The 20471-nt window shown below is 33.5% G+C and overlaps 1 non-coding gene across 1 annotated transcript in view; it reads left to right on the forward strand.

The window, feature by feature from the left end:
• The first annotated feature begins 446 nt into the window (after positions 1 to 446).
• Positions 447 to 20471, forward strand: part of LOC105232699 (uncharacterized) — a 28811-nt gene continuing 8786 nt past the window's right edge. The window contains exon 1 of the transcript XR_007422850.1: positions 447 to 2403. This is a non-coding gene — a transcript (uncharacterized LOC105232699). The remainder of the gene's footprint in view (positions 2404 to 20471) is intronic.

The raw sequence follows: 20471 nt of genomic DNA on the forward strand, positions 1-20471 counted from the left end.
TATACATATATATAAATAAGTTTATATAATATAGATTCTTTGTTTTGACTTCGAAATTGTACTGCGAGATTGCAGTTAGAGTTTTTGTAATGACCTGATCTTTCAAGCACTTTACTCAATAAAACAAATTGTAATGAGGGCATCCACACAATTTTAGTCAGCCGAACGCCCTAATGACTCACAAATAACTAAATTTTAAAACTTTTCGGCTTCAGACTCTCTTTGTTGGAGAAATAAAGAAGCCAACGTTTATTAAAAATTTATAACAATTATAATTTAAATATATTTGCTATGCATAAATATGTATAATTATTTGTTAAATACCAAAGCAACTTAATATACATATGTATAACTGTGCATACATATGTACATACATATGTACGTACATATGTACATTATCAAATTATGTACGTTTCATCTGCTTCAACTACCAATCATTTCGACCTCTTGATAAACGAAGCTCAGCTGTTGTCCAAATATGTAGATAATACTCAACAATTTGCTTTCTATATATTTACTGATGTATATATTATCATATCACTGAATTCTCTTATACCCGAAAGAAACCAGTTTGCTGCTCTCATGCCAATACTCGGTACTCTCATGCTCTTTTCAAGCCTCAGCGCGCTGATATTTGCCCATTTGTCCCACAGTACATCAAAACAAACTCACCTGGTGAGCAGCGCTTTGCACTACGGATTGGCTTAAAATAGCCACTAGGGTGGTTACTCAGGCTGGCTTACAGATGTAGGCTAACTGTGCGGCCGGTAAGAGGCGCAATAACTGATCAGCGCTCTGACACTCTGCTACGTTTAAAAATATCGCTTCGTTCTCTGATAATTGCTATTGCTGTTGTTGTCAGGTCACTCTCGCTCTCTACTGTGGTTAAAATTAAAATACTCGTATATGTTTCACCTGTATAAAAAATCGAAATGGTGAGCAACAACAACGCACAACAACAACGGCGGACAGCAGAAGCGACCGTTTTGAGTCAACGCGAAGAAGAAGTAACAAAGCAATAACAACAACAGCGCACATGATACGAGTATATGCTTTAGTCAGCCAGCCATGCAGGCGAGTGTATGTGTGTCAGTATGTACATTTACTATATGTGTGTTGACGGCAGGTAAGCAGGTAAGCAAAGGCAAAAGGCAACAGCAACACAGCGCTGCGAGGTTCGTCTGCGGCAAAGCACTGCTGTCCAATCAGTCTGAACTCGGTTACCGACAACGATGAAACATACGGCGGCGCTTGAGTGACTTACTATTCGGCTTTAGTTGGACTCGTTGGTTGGTTCTTCTTCGCATTTCGTTCATTTCCTGATCGCGTCGCGTACACCTTCGACGCGCTTACCTCGCCAATACATCGACCACCACTCCAAGCACAGGGGCGACAATTGGTCGTACGTCCCCACGAATTTCCAACTTTTAATGAAATATTTTTTGTGTGATTTTCGAAATTTCGCATTGACATTCCACAAGCGCTTTCGGTGTCTGCAGCGCCTGCAAGCCGTCGCGTTTAAGTAAAAAGAAAAATATTAATTAATTGCAACAACAATTCGCATGATTCGCATGAATGCCTGCGAAAGTAAAGAAAGTGAGTTATCTGATTGCTGAAGGGGGAAAGAAATCTTAAGGAAATATTTACCCAAAGCAAATGCAATGAATTGTGCAAAGTGACAAAGTAAACGCAGGAAGTTGGATGCGAATTTGTGTGGCGCTGTGCTTTGCGTGGGCGAGCTTGAGCAGGCAGACTCCGAGCCGTCGCTAAACGGCCGCCAAGAGAAAAGCAAATATTTGCGGACCAAAATAAAATACTTCGGCGCGTCTAAGTTGTTTTTATGGAAAATTATTGAAATTGAAATACACTAATTATGTTGACAGCAACAAATCAACAAAGCGAGGCACGAATTATCGAAAATCCGACGCGCTAAACAGTAATAATTTCTTGTAAATAATTGTTTTCCCCACAGCGATTGTGCTTTAATAGTGCCTACTGACCAACAAACGTTTATATGCATGTGTGTATTAAATTTTTTGACATAACAGCGTTAAGTGATCTGAAAAACGCCAAGATTTTTAAAATAAACAAATGTATTTTTAAGTGATCAAGTGCCTTTCGCATATGCCTTTTAAAAAAAATTTATTTTATAAAAGTAAAATTAAACGCAGTGGCAACTTTGGTGTTTATATAATTGAAATATTCAATAAAAATACAAAATAAATAATAAAATAAAGATACATAGAATAAATTTTACTGATAAATTTGTCAAAGTGGCAGCTTGCTGCTGCGACGCCGCTCAAAAGCAAACGTAACGGAGTTTTCAGAAAAGTGTTTTAAATGCATACGGATATCATAATTGGCGATCAATTTGTGCCATCAACAAATTATTGGGTAATGCAGGTGAGTAAATTGATTAATATTATTTGAAAGTTGTTAAAATTGTAACCAAAGGACGGAGTGTTGTAAATAGTTAAAAACACGCAATTGCAAAGTGATACCAAAATGAAAAATTTTGTTAATATTAATAAATAAATGTTTGAAAAAAGAAAACAAAAATACAAATAAATAAATGAAGTATAGCATACGGCAGAAAACAATAAAAAACTGTTTAAGTTAAGTAAAAATCAAATAAAAATAAATTAAATCTGTGAAGAAAAAATTTTTGTGTTAAATTAATATTGGGAAAAAATGAAAACGCAAAAAGTTAAGTTAAAAAAAACTTAAATATTATACAAAAGAAGAAAAATAAATTAAATAGAAGAAAATAAAAACAAAAAAATATAAATTAAACAAAAAGAAAAAATAAATTGAAATTAAATAAAAAATAAGAAAACTCAATAATTAAAAATTAAAATAGATATTATACAAAAGCAGTAAAATTACAACTAAATTAAACAAAGCAGAATAAAAAATAGAATAATATAAACAAAAAAAAGAAAAAATAAAATAAAATAAAATAAGTTTAAGTAAAATAATATAAAAGAATATTTGTAATATAAAGAACAATGAAAATTAATGAAATACAAAAATGAAAAAAACGAAAAATAGATTACAAACCGTTACAAAATAAAACAATTTTAAGTAAATTAAAAAATTAAACTATATCTAATTAAATAAAATAATAATTTAGGTTACATTAAAGAATAAAACAACATAAATGAAAATAATATACAATAAAATAAAAAATAAAATAAGTTTAAGTAAAATTAAAAAAAAAATAGTTTTAAAATTAAATAAACATAATATAAAATTTATAATATATAAAAACGATAAAATAAATTTAAAAAAAGACGTTACATAATTTAAGTTTTAATAAATAAATATTATAAACTGCGCTTAATATGATTTTTTATCAAGTGTTAAATAAAATTAAAAATATTTAAAAATAAATAATAAAAAAATTAAATGATAAATATAGCAAAGAAATAATATAAGAATATATATGTATATGTAGAAAAATTTTGAAAATTATATTGAAATATGCAAACAGATGTTTATAAATTTTTAAAGGTCTGTTGCAATTCGATTACAATTTAAAAAAAAAATTATAAAAATTATTTTAATTAAAAAACTTAGAGCAGTTAAATAAATTAAAGCGATATTAATTTCAAAATTGCCAAAGAAATAAAAGAAATAAATTATTTCCTTACCTATTTCACAATCCAGTCAAGGTATTTTAGCGTAGTGTCTCCGTCGGCAAATGAACATAAAGTCGAATTCTCAAATTTCACAGCAAAACTCCATCAAACGTAAACAATAATAGCATAGCTTGATTGACTATAGGGTAATCACTTAATTAATCAGTTATAACTGTCAACATACACACATGCATATGAATCGTTATCGAAAATGCAAAAGAACGTAACATGACTCTACATAATTTAACAGTGTACGAAAAAAAACTTTATAAAATAGAATCTACTTCTATTGTGACATAATTAGAATTTAGGTTATAAATTGGTTATAAATGATATCAGACGCTTGCATTTTTTTACAATATGTAATGCCCTGAGGTGAATCGTAGTCAATAAAAATACCCAATTTTGAATATTTTGTTGTTATGTCGTTTTGTATTTTAGTTGACTTTGCTGTACTCACCCCCATTTAGCACCGTTAGCGCGGTACTTTGCGAACAGATTTATTTGTTCACCAATTCAATTGTGGTCATAAAGCTGTGTACAATTTTGTTTACATTTTGTTTTTGTTGCAATAAATAGATACTGCCTCTGATTAAATGAAAAAGAGCTTTGCTAGTTAAACGATTTATTTTTTATTTATCGTGAGGTGAATGTGCTATTTTATACTTGAAATTTTGGTTACAAAAACAATGTGGCAAAAAGTGAGCGAGCAAATGCTTCTTCTACTTCTTTTTGCAAGAATAATTTGTTCATAACAATTGTGGAATTTTTTGGCCTAAAACACAAGTGATTGTACGTGAGAGCTGCCCCTGAGATAATTTGTGATTTTCTCGCCACTCAAAACCGCTTTCTGTCACATATGCCTTATTTGCGATTAGCTTTATATCTATTATTATTTTATCTATTGCTACGTGATCGACTTTTTATACTCTATACTCCACATTAAGTTTATCACAAAGTTTGTGACGTCAAGGAGGTACTAGGGATACCCTAAAAGGTATATAAATAAATGGTCAGCGTTAAGAGCTGGGTCGTTATAGTCGGTCTGTCCGTATATACGCTCATTTTTTGAGATTCTTAAATTCAGCATACGTCTCTCCATGGCAAAATCCTGGATATTTGTCAGAATCGCCGATATTGAATCACTTTAACATATGTATATGTACCTGTTTTATAAACTTATTCATTAAATTCAAGTTCCATACTGAAAATATTTTATTTGACTAAATATCAATAGTGTCCTAAGTAACTTTAACTATGGTCACTATCGTACTTGAAGTTATCCAAGTTGTTGTTGCCATTGGACTCGGCTGTAGCTAGCATACAAACTTATCGATCAAAATCAAAATAAATATCTTTTTATACCCTCTCATGCTATAAAAAATGCACCCGTGCAGGGTATTATAGATTCGGTGTAGCCGTAGTTAACATTTTTGCTTATTTACTATCTTCACGAATATGCCGAGCCGTCGGCAAAACATGAATCAATTTGTAGGTGTCCGCGCGTTATCGCTTGTCAGCGCATATCAACAACTTAAGCGTTAAGCGCTGTTGCCAAGCAGGTCCTATTTGTAAACACATAAGCTGGCACACATTCACACAGACGTCTTCGCCACTAAATTGTTGAAACGCGTGCGGTGCAATCCTCTTGACTCCATCTTACACGCATCGCACCCTTTACCTGCCAAACCAGCATGCAAAACCTATGGAAGGAATAGGAGACCCCCACACACATACTTACATTTAAGTTAGCTTATATAGAAGTCTTCACCCGACCATCGAGTCTCAGAGGCAACTTGTTTATTTACACGTGTTGCTTGGTGCATTTGCTCGCGACGTTTCGCGTAAATGTTGCTCGTCCGTCCGGCTGGCGGTTGAACATTGGCAAGGTATCTACGACTGCAGCCCGTTGCCTCATGCGCTTTTTTCTCATTCAACTGCGCGGCAGCAAACGGAAAGCAGCGTTGAGATCTTTTCTACCTTTTTATTCCTCGCTGCTCCATTGTCACACTTGTCATATTAATGCTTCTTTAATGCCAACTGCGATGTTGCAAAGCGCGGTCACCTCTGGTGGCTGTTGCTGCTGCCACAGCGGACATCCTTTTAGTTGCTGCTTTAATACGGTTGTTGTTGTACGGCTGTGTTTATTATTATTTTCTTTTGTCGCTTTCCAAATGAAGCGCGAAAATAGCAACAAAAATAAATGCGAAATGAAATGTTGTAAGTGTAACGCTTGAAGTTCGCGAAAAAGGTATAAATTTAAAAGTGTTAATATTTCATTTACTTATCGCGCTTGTTAAGCGGTTTCCTGTGACAAAAGGCACTTAATTATTTATTTAAATATGAATCGTGCGTAAATATGGGTTGCCTGCACTCATAACAGGCCAAGTACATATATACATGTGTATATAAGAATTTATATATTCGTATGTGTTTTGCGTTTATAAGGCCACGGGTCGTCCGCAGTTCGCAAATAATGCCAGTAATCAATATATAAGATATACACTCGCATATTTTCTCTTAAAACTGGTTTTAACAGGAAACTCTTATCAAAAGTTGCCACACTAATTATTTACCCACCGACATTTTAAATATGGATTTTCATTTGAAATCGCTCTGTTTTTGAAAATTTACTCAAAAATGACAGCCTTTTCTCTTTAGTTACATTTCCTTTTTAAAATTGATCTAGTATATAAGAAGAAATGCTTTGGCTTTACTTTAACTCTCAGCTTTTGCTATGAAATATCGAATAGAAAATTAGTGGTGTGTAATATTGGCAATAAGTATAATTACCGGTACTTACAGGGTCAAAAAGAGTTATGAATAGCGTGCTAGTCAAGATAATCCAAAAAGAGGTTTCAGTTCTCATCTGGTCAGAGCAAAAATCATTATATTTATATAAAACATTCTGTGACTTTGATTTTTGGTACTCACTCTTCCTGTAATATGTTGCAGTAGAATTTTCGATCAGATTCTCAAAGAAAAAATCTATTTTGGTTAATGTTTTGGGCATGAAGCGTGTCAATTCTAGATTCGCAACAAATGATTGGGATTGCCTTTTTCTCCAAACACGAAGGAAGAATCATCGTTCAACCATCATATGTTTCAAGTTTTACTCCCCTTGATTTTTGTCTTTTGGAAACTGAAAAATTCGCTTTGCAGAAGTCGTCATGAGTCTTAAGATTTACTATATAAAAATCGCCAAGTATATATAGTAATTGGCATATATGGTCGAGATCAAACTTTACACCAACATTAAATAAAGTTGTACTAATCTAAAAAAAAAAATTTTCTCGATTTGAGCGTAGTTTATATATTTAGACCATCCGTTCGAGTCAAATTTGATCTTGAGTGTTTATGGGGTGCTGTACGATACTTTTTCTAATAGTTCCTCTTCTTTATTTTTTTCATAATGAAGATTTAATTCTAACTCTCACTTAACTCCGTTTTGTGGTTTTGGTAGATTTGGCTTTATGTTTTCGACATGTAATCCGCTTAGTAGACAAAATCTTTAATCTAGCAAACTCAAAACACCACCAATTTTATTAAAATTTGGTAGAAGACTAAATAACTTTGCCAAAACAAAGTTCTAGCTTAATTCTAAGAGCCGATATTGGAATTTTTCTGAGATTGCTTCCTTGCAATATTAAAAGCTTATGGTTGTTAAAATAATAATGAAATAATATCTGTGAATTTGAAATTTTTAGATTAATTCCAATAGTCATGTGACTGTGATGTTAGAGGTCATTTCTTGCTAATTTTGGATTGCTAAAACTAAAATGATAGTAAAAATTTCTTAACACGTGGAATTTTTTGTGTTTTAGTCAAGGGGTGTGGGTCAAACCACCACCATTTACTAAAATGACAAAAATAGCTGTACGTGATAGAGAATTTCTGAACTCAAATCCGTAATCGGATCATCTCAAATACCCCACAGACTCCTTAGCACACCAATCGAAAACTTTTCTTTCGGAGTTGTTGAGTAGTGTTATTTATATATGTACATAGCTGCTGGTTGATGAATGTCATAGTACTTTGGACCATTGTATTGGTTTATATATAGCTTTATAGAAGCTGCCAAAAACCCAATGTTTAAATATATTGTAATTGCGCAGAACGAAGTTCTACCATAACAGTTCGGTTGGATCGGCTTATTAAAATTTATGGTTTAAGGTTTCATTGATAAAAACAAAAATCTGTAAGTAAGTATTTAATTTGAACACTATCACAGATCAAAGTCTTTTGTAAGAAATTTTAAAGGACAATTTACTATTTTATAAGTAGCGAATGACCTATCAGTGAGGAGATTCTCTGAAGAACAACTCAGAGTAGAAACGAAATGGAATCAGTTCGAATGAAATTAATTAAATTTTACTCTGCGATAAACAAATTGAACTTATAGAATCTAATCATAAACTATAACTACTATAATCATCTTTATACCGAAAGCAGTTATTTCAAAATAACTGACACACACAAATTCAAACACAACAACAACGACTAGTTGATTGCAACCAGATGACTAAGCGATGGTATTCCCCGAAGGCCCTACGACATGTGCCACATTTGCCATTCACACACACATATATGTACATATGTATGTATGTTTACACAATAATGAAAGTAAATAGCAAGCGATAAGCCCGTTTCTCTCGTGTCTCTAGGCGCTCAAGAATAGTACAATCGGTTTGTTAGTAATTTCAATGTTTTCTGTCACATCTCCGCCGGAACACTTCCTTTTCTGTGTCACATCCCGTTTGCTTGCGCGCTAAAAGTTTTACAACCGCTTAACAATTGTTGAACTAATTAACCATTTTGCTGGCAAATATTTACTTTTCGTCATTGTTGTTGTTGTTTTCGTCGTTGCGCCGCTAAACTACAAAAGCCATTCAATGAACGGCAGACAGACGGACGGACTGCCCGCAAACGCAACAAGTCATCGCTGACACACACACACACATACACACATACATACTGCAAGTGTGTACAACAACAAACAGCTATCTGCTTTGAGTTACGTACATATATACGAGTTGTATGCATGTGCCATCTGGCAGTGTGTGTGTGTGCCAACTGTCAATACGGCAATTGTCATCGTGTGTGGCGCTGATATGACCAATGAGCCGTTTGTGCATTTGCCATTGCTGGTACCGTTGTTTTGGCGTTCTGAATATGGCTTCGGCTGCCCGCGGGGAAAAAGCTAATGCAATGTCAATACAAAGAGAATTCTTACAAAAGTGTGGTGCCTATCTGCAGGGAGAATTTCTATAAATTAAAGTTGGTTGAGATAAGAAGTTGATGTGCTGTGGCTTTTACAGTTCCGTGCGTTTGCTCATATTGTTGTTGTGCAATGTAAAGGTTCCCACGCCAGACTTTCATACACATCACAGTGTGTGTATGTATGTATGTCACTTTTTATTCTGTGCATGGAAATTTGCTTGTGATTGTAGACTGTGAATTTTATGAGGGCTTTCCTGGAATTTTATGAAGTTAGCTGTCTGCGTGATTGCACATATCTAAAATATATACATACATATATGTACATGTATGTGCATACTAACATCTAGATAAGATGCATTTTAGTTTGAGTACTGTTTGTCTGTTTGAGATATGCACATGTTCACATTCTTCAAATTTTATTGCTCGCTATGTGGGTGGCTTTGAGAGCAACTTCTGATATGACATTTTATGAAAATTCATCCATACATAGTACATATGTATGTATGTTTGTACAAATAACATGAGCTGAAAACTGTTAGTTGATAATACAAGTTACTTTTTACGCGTAATTGCTGTCCACTTTGTGGAAATTCTTGTTCTTACAAATTGAGGTAAAATGAAAGTGTGCTTTGAGGAATTTAGTTATTTAATTAATGAAGACTAGCTTAAAAGCATTGCATAATATAGTTAATGCCCAAAAAAACTTTAGAGAATATAGAAACAATTTTTTTATTTTTTATTGGCAAGAGAAGGTGATCCTATATGTAGAGGATACCATTAAGAAGGTCAAGCGCCTAGAATATTATTCAAGGAAAAAAAGGTAAATAAAGCTCCGTAAAAAAAATCGATAAAAATTGTTTTCTAAGATTGGAACAACCTTTCTATTAAGATGTCCGTAGGATCTTTGAACTCCATATGTCAATTCATGTGTGTTTGGCAGCTGTTTTTTAAGACACGAATGTTTTGTATGGCGATTACTACCACGGAAAAAAATTAACAGTGAGCTTGAAATTTTGTGTTTCCAATGGAATCACAGTTACGGAATTGTAGAAAATGTTGCAGATGTGTTTTGAAAAGTCTATTTGTGAAATTTCTGAAATGTATTTTTATATCAGTTCTGTTCCCTTATAAATTATAAATACTATTTCAAAAAAAAGTTTCACAAAAATCCACTAAGTAACCAAAGAAAATATTCTTCTACCGAAACTGGAGCTGTAGGCCATAAACACCCAACCTTTTCCGTATCTTGTGACCATCATTCGCTAAAAAGTGCAATAAATTCAAAAATAAGAAGGTCATAAATTATTAACTGCCCCAATTAAAAATAGCCAATTAATGCTAAATAGGACACTTGAATAGAACCATACATAGGCACTTCGAATTTTTGATAAATTTATATTTCGCTTTCAACAACTTTTATTACACTGAGGATGCTCCACCACGTGGTGACGGCCTATTCGACCCACTCGACCCATAAACATTGTGAAATATCAACTAATTCTACAATAACATATACAAATAATTTATTTAATTGCCTAGTTGTAAATAAAATGAAACGAATCGTCTCATTCAGAAATTCTACAAAAAAAACAACGCTCAACTTTGTGCAGTTTGATCTTCCACTTGTCAACTGTGCCAAAAAGCATATATTTTAGGCCATAAACTTTTTGTTACCACCAATAAAAACCGCTATCTTATCTCTTATTTGAATACAAATATATTTTTATTAATAAATACACTTGTTCTGCATAGAAGAATTGACGAAACAAGTCCCAAAAGAGTTTATGTCGCGAAAGCGTTGCAATTAAGTTATTAGTTGTATATAAAAATGTAAATAAAATTTATGTTACATAAATAAATTGTCGCTACGGTACTTCAAAACGCATACTGTGCCCACCTAGCCCCAAATATTTGTTTAAGAACTTCAATAATTATATAGTAATAAATTTAAAGCCAACTCCACCCTTAAAATTGGACTTTTCTTACTTGTGTGGGGTACAATAGAGATTTTTGTTGTTGTAGAAAACTGAAAAATACCACAAAATGTGTAAGAGCGCGCCATGATATGTACAAATGTGTGCCTGGCGCAATTTGCGGCCTCTCAACACATTTGCTCTGTAAATTATAATCAGCTGTGTTTGATTCTTCAAATCCGGGAATGTGGCGAATCGAACACACCATTGGCTTATATCGCAAGGAGAGCAAATTTGAAGGCGATAATGAAGATTTCTTTTAAATTACGTGAAAATTTACTTAATATTTGTCAGTTCAGTTCAAATTTGCTCAGATTACATATATATGTATATGAATATACACATGCTCACCTATATTTCAATTTGTACATCATAAATTCTACAAGAAGACGCAATCGAGCATAGCTTGACTGCCAATTAGACTCGACAACATCGCAGATTTCGCATTTACACTTTATTAATAGCTGCATATTCCTCTAATAGTTGTCCAAACGCGCATACACACATCCGCTTGCGTTTGAGCGTGGAGCAGCGGCAATTCTTTAAATTTTTATGCATTTATGTACGGCGATTGCCAACTAATCAGCAATCAGCAATGTAACTATGCTGCTAAGTGCCGCAAACAAGTCATAAAGCATTAAATTGATTGTTTAGCAAATAAGTTTGGATTTTATTTATATAAATTTATGTATACACGCGTATATATATATATGTATGTGTGTGTGTGTGTACAACAAAACAATATATAAATGATAATTTATGTATATAATCAGTTAGTAATAATCTAATAACTTTGATTTATAAGCAATTTTTTGCCTTACCTGCACATGCAACCAACCATTAAGTCACAACAACAACAACAATAATGACAACAAAAGCATTAAGTATTATTAGCGCAAATGCATAAAAATAACAATACGAAAACCAGCTTGTCGTTGCCACCTTCCACGCCAGTTCCGTGTTCGCGAGGTGTCCACCCGCAATCGCTTGCAGGGACGATTTGTTCTGGAGCATTATGTAGTTGCATTAACGAGCTGCTATGATTTTGTATAATTTAGAAATTTAATTAGCGCACTTAATTGTATGCATTGCTGATTTTAATTATATTAATAAGAACTGGTATAATGGACTGCTATGCTTAAATGGTTTCCTTTAACTTGCGCCAGCCATACTTTTATTGGACTATATTTAATCGATAATTACGTAATGGTTGCTGGGTTAAGGTCACTGAGATGCTATGGGTTCAAGTCTGTCTGAGAATACTAGGGTGATCTCTAAATCTAGGGAATACTTTTTTACAGCAAATTTCCTAAACATACTTCGAAAGTAATAAGTGGATTCATATATACTATTTGGTAAAAATCACTCGTATAGTTGCATAAAATTATCTCGCATGGAAGTTAAACTCCAGATTTCCATTTCTAGAATCAATTATGTTTATATTTTTTCGATAAAACTATTTTGACCCACTAATGACAGCATCATAATCACTTCTATCACTCATTATTGGTATATATTTATACTCATTATAGTAAAAAATATAGTCGGCAAACATAACAGGAATCAACCAGAAGCTAGAAATGTATTTGTCAATAATATTCTTAGACTATTGGTCTCTAATTCTTAAATTGATAAAAGTCTCATTGTTCGTAGATATTCATACTAAATAGTAGAGCAAACAATTTCACGTATATTTATATGTATTGCTTAGCTCCTTTGATATGAGTTGTCCAAGTATTATAAATGTAAGTTTTCTTTAGCATGAAAAATTTCCTATTAGCATTAATATTGATATAAATAATATTTATAAATATTTTGGTATTTACACTGGTATTTTACCGCTATTATATTCAAATAAATTGTCATGGTTCATTCAACCGGTTCTATGTCTGATCCTCTAAAGAGTCATGTTTTGAGTTATTTGCACCTGCCAGCAAAATGTAATTACCGTATTGTTAATTTTATGCTAGACTATTAGATAAATAATATATTTTCGAGTCCCAGTCTTACAAGAAATTGATATCCGAGATCTGTTTTGAGACCGATTGTTGATATTCATTTATAATAAAAAGAAAATTATATTTGGAAATAATTTATTGTTCAGCGTGTTTGGAGTTCCCTTGTTATTTGGTACCATTTCGGCATACTTATAATATAGACACATATTTGTACTCTTCTGAATTAAAAAAAAAATGTGAAAACTATGCTCAAAACTACATTCAAAGTCATCAAATGCTAAATAAACTATAAAATTATATTTAATGTTTCTTTATTTCTTATTTACTATTTTTAATAAATAAATAATTATGTGTTATATTAATTATGAAATATCATATGTATGTAATTTTAAAGCGTTCAATAAGAAACAAATGTTTAACATTTATTAATAATCAGCAGACAAGCACTTCACAATTAACTGTAAAGAATCGCTTTTGTATGAATTTAAAAAATAAATTTCTTGAGCAATAATTTTTTAATTTCACACAAAATTGAAAACCATTGCCATTACCAAAAGCGCTGTGGGTGCATTTGCACACATATTAACACACATACATACATGTATATACACAAATCGAAATTGGTTAAACGCGGTATAACAATGTCATCATTCAAAGAGTTGCAGCAAAATTGCTAAAAAAATATATATAAAGGGTGATCAATTTCAAGTACCATACTTTTGTTTTTAAGAAAAAAACGCAGAAACTTTAAATTTAGTGGAGCATATTTGTTATCATTTAAAAGAACCTTCTTTGACATTTATTTTTTGAGGATTATTTCTTTAAAATGTAGGCCGCAGCAACGTCTCCCACGGTTCATCCCTTGAGTCCAATTCTCGATGACTCGTTGGAGCATTTCAACTGGTAACTGGCGAATAACACGCGTGATGTTTTGCTACAAAGTCTGAATTGAAGCTTGATTGTTCGCATAAACTTTAGACTTTTCATATTCTCACAAGACAAAGTCTAACGGTGTGATATCACACAATCTTTGTGGCCAACCCACCGATCCAAAACATGAAATTATCTATCACCGAAGTGTTCTCTCAGTAAATCCATTGATCGATGCGATATGTGGTTATCATGGCGTGATAACTGTCGCCATCAACGGTTACGTACTCATCGGCATCATTTTTGAAGAAATATGGACCGATGATTCCACCGGTCCACGAACTATACCAAACCATTGTTTTAATCTCTTCAGGTTGCTCTACGTCTCAAATGATATAGTTGTGGTTGTTTACATGCCCATTGAGCCTGAAATAGGCCTCATGTTCGTGGAACTTTTGAAAAGCCCAAATGTATCTTGTACGTTTTCGTTTTAAGATCTCGACTTATAATGCTTGAAGTCGTTCCATACGTCAGTCCGAGTTGCAGCGCACAGCACCGAATCGACTCTCCACGGTCTTCGTGTACACTCTCAGCTACGGCTGCTTTATTTTTTTACTGTGTGCTGAGGTCTATTTGGTCGAAAATTATCCAATAAATATTGCTTGATCTCAAGATGGGTGATGGTGTTGTGAATGGAAAGCTCTGTGGGCCGATTGCGTTGACTATAAGTTGAGCAAAGCATGCGAAACAAATTCTTTACAGAAAGTGAATTTTCGTAAAAAACTTCCATAATGAAACACCAAACAATGCTGAACAAAAATAATATGATAGCTTGGCACGTCGCACGCGTGATCTATCATAAAAGGCTATTGAAAAAATTACCTCTACTTGGATCACCCGTTATATACTATTTACTTATGTATGAACGTATGTATGCATACGTCATAGAAAACGATTACAAACAAACAATTGCTGATTCGCATCCATTGACACGCTTTCAATGGCAATTATTCAAAATCATAAAGAATTAAATTAGGTCATAGGAGGAGATGAAAACAAAAGCTCAAACGCAAAGGCAAATGAAAATGAAAACAATAATCCGCCAGCAAGTGCACAAAGGCAACAGTTTCACTTTTCATTAACACAAGACAATAACAGAAATTACATAAACCTCATTAAATTTAGTTTAAGAAACCCACAATTTTGCATATGAGAAAGAAGTGAAGCGAAAATCGGCGATCAAAGAAGTTCGCAGCCTCTTGAAGGAAGGAGAACCCGTGCACAGCAGGACACAAATCAATTAAATGCCAATTTTTCAAATAATTTGCGAAAAATAGAGGAAAAAGCGAAAATTACCGTTTGTTTTCAGTTTCATTTCAACAAAAACCAATAAAAATAAAACACGCACACATACACACGCGCTCACATGGAAACAAAAATACCACAAAGCAATGTGTAGCGGTCTAGTTTTAGCCAACTCATTGGCCATGTCAAAGAGCAAGCGCCGAAATGCGGCAATGAATGGAGAAAACCCCGCTAGGCAGCGCGCACAAAAACAGCAACAACAATTGTTTGGAAATTATGCAATATCAATAATGTACTAAAGCGAAACAGATCACACATAAAAAATTGCTCCAAAAATGCTGACAAGGTTGCTTTGCATGCTGCGGGCGGCCACAGCATCATGTGTCGCAACAATGTTGCGGACTAATGAAGATCATTTGCCGAATGTTGCAATGCCAACGAACAGCGTCGTATGAGAATTTACTTGCGTTAGAGGTTAGGCAACGAGTTCAATGGCAAAAAAATCAATGAAAACCAAAAAACAGCAGCAACAAAAACTAAAATCTCAACAACAAAAATGTAAGAAACGACAACAAAGCAATAAAAAATAATATATTAATATTTTTAAATAAATAAAATTAATGTGCGCCATAGGTCTAGTTCAACTGTGGCAAAGTCAGAGAAACGAGTTAACTGGAATTCGTGCGAAAAAATTTGCTACACAAAACTGGAATATTCGAAATTAATTTTTTTCTATAGCAATAAAAGAAAAAAGATCGTTTAGCTGCCCGCATTGCCATAAATTATATGAAAATCAATCACTCACACTTTCGTTGCGGCCAATAGCTATAGCAACAACAACGGCAATATGATACAATGTGAATATTTTCAATATCATGCGCAAGGCAAAGTGATCTTGCAGCATTACTCCGAACGAAAGTAGCACGTGAAGTGACTCGACTTTTTGTTTTCGATAAGGATGTGTGTGTGTGTGTGTGGAGGCTAGTTTGTACACAACAGAACGTGTCGGGTGCATGTTTTACTTAGTAGTGATTTTTGTTGCTACTAATGGCTGCAAATATTCCCGAGAATTCTCAATATTTTTTATAATTTCTCTAAATATTTATTTATAATATATGGCGAAATTTTAATTTTTTTTAAAGTAATTTAGGCAATTTCAAACGATTCTGGGCAGGCTTAAGTAAGTACTTATATTTTTTGACCCACAGTTTCTTTAGAAGTAAATATTTGTGATGAACAGCTTGTTACCTCACCTGCTACTGCTCTTGTTGGCTCAAAAGTATTTATTTAGTAGCATGTTCTTCTAACAGCTTGAATCTCCAACTGAAATTTTAACTAAGCTCCCGCTGAAAGCCTAGTAAACGAGATCTAAGCCGCTGCATCCGATTTATTCATTATTTATTTTATTTATCGCTTTTCAGTTGCAATGCTGCCATGCCATACATTGTTGTTATTGTTGTTGTGGCAGTTTACGTTTACATTTGATTGGATTTAACATTTTATCCACAATTTACGGTCACGTCATCACAGCCCCAACTATGCATGCATGCAGTAGTCCTCCAGCCGCCAGCTGTTGCGCTACCAGTTGGCGGTGGTGAACCAAAAACCAACAACAACACAAATTCCGATACGCTCTAACTGTTGGTGGATTTTGTTGCTGTCGTCGGTGTGTTGATTTTTAGGTTTTGCGCCGGCAACGTGATCTGCAAAGCCTCATTTGACGCCGCATTAAGATCAATTATTTGATTTGGAAATCAAATCTGCATGAAATTTCTTGAAATCTAAGTCAGAAAAACACGAAAATATTTTGCTGTGAATTTACTTTGAATTCGATGCGGATTTTTGCATTAATTTATTTGATAAATTCTTGAACGCACTCACACAAAGCGGTTGCATTTACATACCTACATTGAGACTGACAGCCAAATTTGGCAACTTGGTTTTGACTTTGTGTAAAAAATTAGAATAAAACAGAGAAAATATAAAACTACATAAAATTATAGAATCTCAATTTTAGTAAATTCACAAAAATAAAATTATTTGGTTACTCAAAAGCCGATTTTAAATATTTTTTTTTTGTGTTTTTCTTCTGCCGGAGAGCTGAGATCAGCTTATTTGTATTATATTATTTTTCATTTATTTAGAAACTAGTTAATTAATATTTCGTTTGTAATGCTTAACTAACAAATTGTTATTTATTTTAATCCCCCAATATTTATCCTTTCTCTTCACTTCACCTGTGCCATTCATATTCATAGGATGAGCTTTAAAAATCGAAAATTATTTTTAAGAGCATTTCATTAAAAATTACATCTTAAATTATTATTTTCACACCAAACGTCCAAAAGCAGAAGCGGTACATTGTGAATACCGTTGTTGAGCTCATTATAATCCCGACTTTAGAGCGACAAAAACCCATACAAGTTTATTAGCATTGAGGTGCATTGAAGTGGAAAAGGTCTTCCACGTACGTCGGGGCCTATCCAAAGGTACATACAAACACACATACATCGGCACATATGCATTTATAGGTGCTCATATGTAAGGATCGGTAAGCTATGCTTGTCCCGAGGCGAGAAAAACAATGATTTGTAGCGCACTTCATTGAATTTTGAGCAATTTGGAGGTATATGGGTATACTATATACCCACATAAACAAGTAACGGTGCGCTAGATTTTAAGCGATTCGATTATGACAGCACTGTCACTTAGATTAGATAAGTGATGCGTAAGTGAAGAATTACTTCTTTTATTTTTTATGAATACAGAAATTGATTAAAGCTTTTATACCACGTCATCTGAGATTGACACGATTATCAACTGGAGGTGAATGCGAGATCGTACTTACATATGTATATACTAGTGTATATTTACATCCTTATATAGTATATATGATGTTAAATAAATAGGTTAGAATCGTTTTATCATTAGAAGGGCTTCTGAGCTGATATAGGAGTATTTTGCATTTGTTATATTTATTGCAAACTCTATTAACGAGAGTTTAGATTCTTGAAAATCTTTTCCCTTTATATAAGTATAACACAAAAATAATCCGGAAGAAAAATATCTCCTGAAGCTGATTATTTGTCGGAACTGCAGATATCGGATCACTGTACCATACATCTGTCATACAAACTGATCGATTGGAATATAGTGCTAGTATGGCTTTGACAAGATGTCTTCACAATATCTCTGACTCTGAGACAATAATGCAACCTTCGAAGAAATTGTTCAGGTGGGAACTTTGTAGCATATAGCTGTCATACAAGCTGAGCGATCAAAATAAGTATAGAAATCATTTTATACTATAAAAAGTGCTGCTGTGAAGGATATTATAGTTTCACTGTAGTCGAAATTAACGTTTTTTTCTTGTTCTTCCAAATAAATATAAGGATCTTGATATTGAGAGAAAAAACAGTTTCAATTCCTTCTGAAAAGTTTTTGTCTCTGAGCTTTAGGCGGATTTCACGAGAATCTTTTTTGCCTTGAATTATGCACGAAGATTACGTTAGTCATGACCTGTCTAGTGAAGCTTCAACTCAGGCTATGTTGTGTTATGTCATATGGCTGGCCTGTAAACTATGGCAATGTCCAGCCCTCGAGACATATTTGCTAATAAAATTATCAAGATTATTGCCGAAAATGTCTGTATACTTAGCAAATTAGGAGGCATACTAAAAAAATAAAATAAAAAATAATAAAAAAATACAAAATTTGTTTATTATGAAGCTCATGTGAACGTACAAAGGCAGTCTGATGCTGATGGACACGCTTTCTAAGACGATTACTGTAAAGAAACAATAAATTGTAAATTGTTGTAAAAGACAATGATTTTGAAAAAATAAAAGAAAGAATAAAAATAAAAAAACCATGAGTAATGAAAATACAATATTGGCAGTAAAAAAATCCCTCCGCGGATAAAGATGTCGCTGTAACCTTTCCTTAAATATACATAAGTATAAGTAAATAAATATAATAAACATTCTGGTATACGTGCCAAAAAACTAACCACTACTACTTCCGAAAAGCTGAGCAAAAATGCTCGTAAAACACACACATACACACACATATTTATTACTTGACTGCCGTTAATGTTCGAATCACCATAAGTGATCGATCAAATGTAACAACAGCGAGCAGTTCGGCAAAAGTCAAGCCATCACCACAGTCCCCGGCATCAGCGTCACCAGGCAGCCAGCCGCTCTTTGGGCTTACGAGGCTAGACAATGGGCGAAAAGCTACGAGCGTTCAACGCTTGACTGGACCACATTCATAGGCAAATGACCGGCGTGAATACGGCGAGCGTTTATGGCGATAGGCTTGTTTGGAAGGCTGGCAGCAGCCACACACTACTTTACTACCGCTTATTGCCCGCTTCACACATCTGATGCTGCTGCCAGTTATCCACTGCGGCTATTACTGCCTTGGCTTAGCGATTTCTATTTTCGATTTTTCGATTTTTTTATTATTATGGCTTATGTTCATTGATTGGTAATAAAAGTTAAACAAGCAAATCAAATCAAACAAAATCTCAAAAGCTGCTGCGGCGATCTGGCTGTGCATTTACTACAACATACTTAGAGAGATAGAGATGAATGAAATTGAAAACACACAACAACAACAAGTGTCTAAAGTTTAGACTCTAAACACTCGCTTGATGCTTGTGTTGTGAAAAGAAAGCGTTGATCTGTCATCTATAGTATATATGTACATACATATGTATGTATATGCAAATAAACATTTGAGTACTGGTTTAATTTTACTTTCTTCTCGATTCTCCTCCTTCCTTTATCGCACGAGCGTAAAATAGCAATAAAATATGTAATACCTTGTAGTTATTTAAATGGTATGTCGGTGTTACAACAAAAATGGGGTTGGTAGTTCAAATAGTAGGTCAATACTGGTGCACCACAGTAAAGCAGCGCTAAATTGAACTGATTATAATATGTGGCGTTAAATTATTATTAAAAAAAAACCGTTAATAATATTGATAGCATACTTATTTATATACAAAATGATAAAAACAAAATGGTTTTGCTTTAAAAATAATTATTTTTATATTTTAAGTTCATACTTTCGATGTGCTTTTCACATTTTTAAGTCTAAATGCCCTTCTAATGACGACTTCTGTTTGACATTGTCCCAAATAATATTATCCCAATAGTATTTATTGTATAATATCTATAACACCTTTCATTAGAATTTTAAGTTTTGATTACCTTCACGTGGTGGGCCAGATCACTGCGCCTTTCTTTAGCGCCATTGGAGTTCGCGTGAACCTGGAAAAAAATTTACCTATTTTATTTAATCTATGTAGTTTAGTAAACCTTAAATTTAAAAGTTACTCTTCACGCGTATTTACTGTGCTTGTTGTTATTTATGTTTTGATTTGCTTTAGTTTTTTGTAACAATATTGCTTTAATTTCCTGCTGTGCCCTACTGCGCCGATTAATAGCTGCCTATGGCGCTAATTTCGCTCAACAAAGATGATTTTGCTTTGATTA

The sequence above is a fragment of the Bactrocera dorsalis genome, chromosome 5 (assembly GCF_023373825.1).
Source record: "Bactrocera dorsalis isolate Fly_Bdor chromosome 5, ASM2337382v1, whole genome shotgun sequence".
In the NCBI taxonomy this organism is placed as follows: Eukaryota; Metazoa; Arthropoda; class Insecta; order Diptera; family Tephritidae; genus Bactrocera; species Bactrocera dorsalis.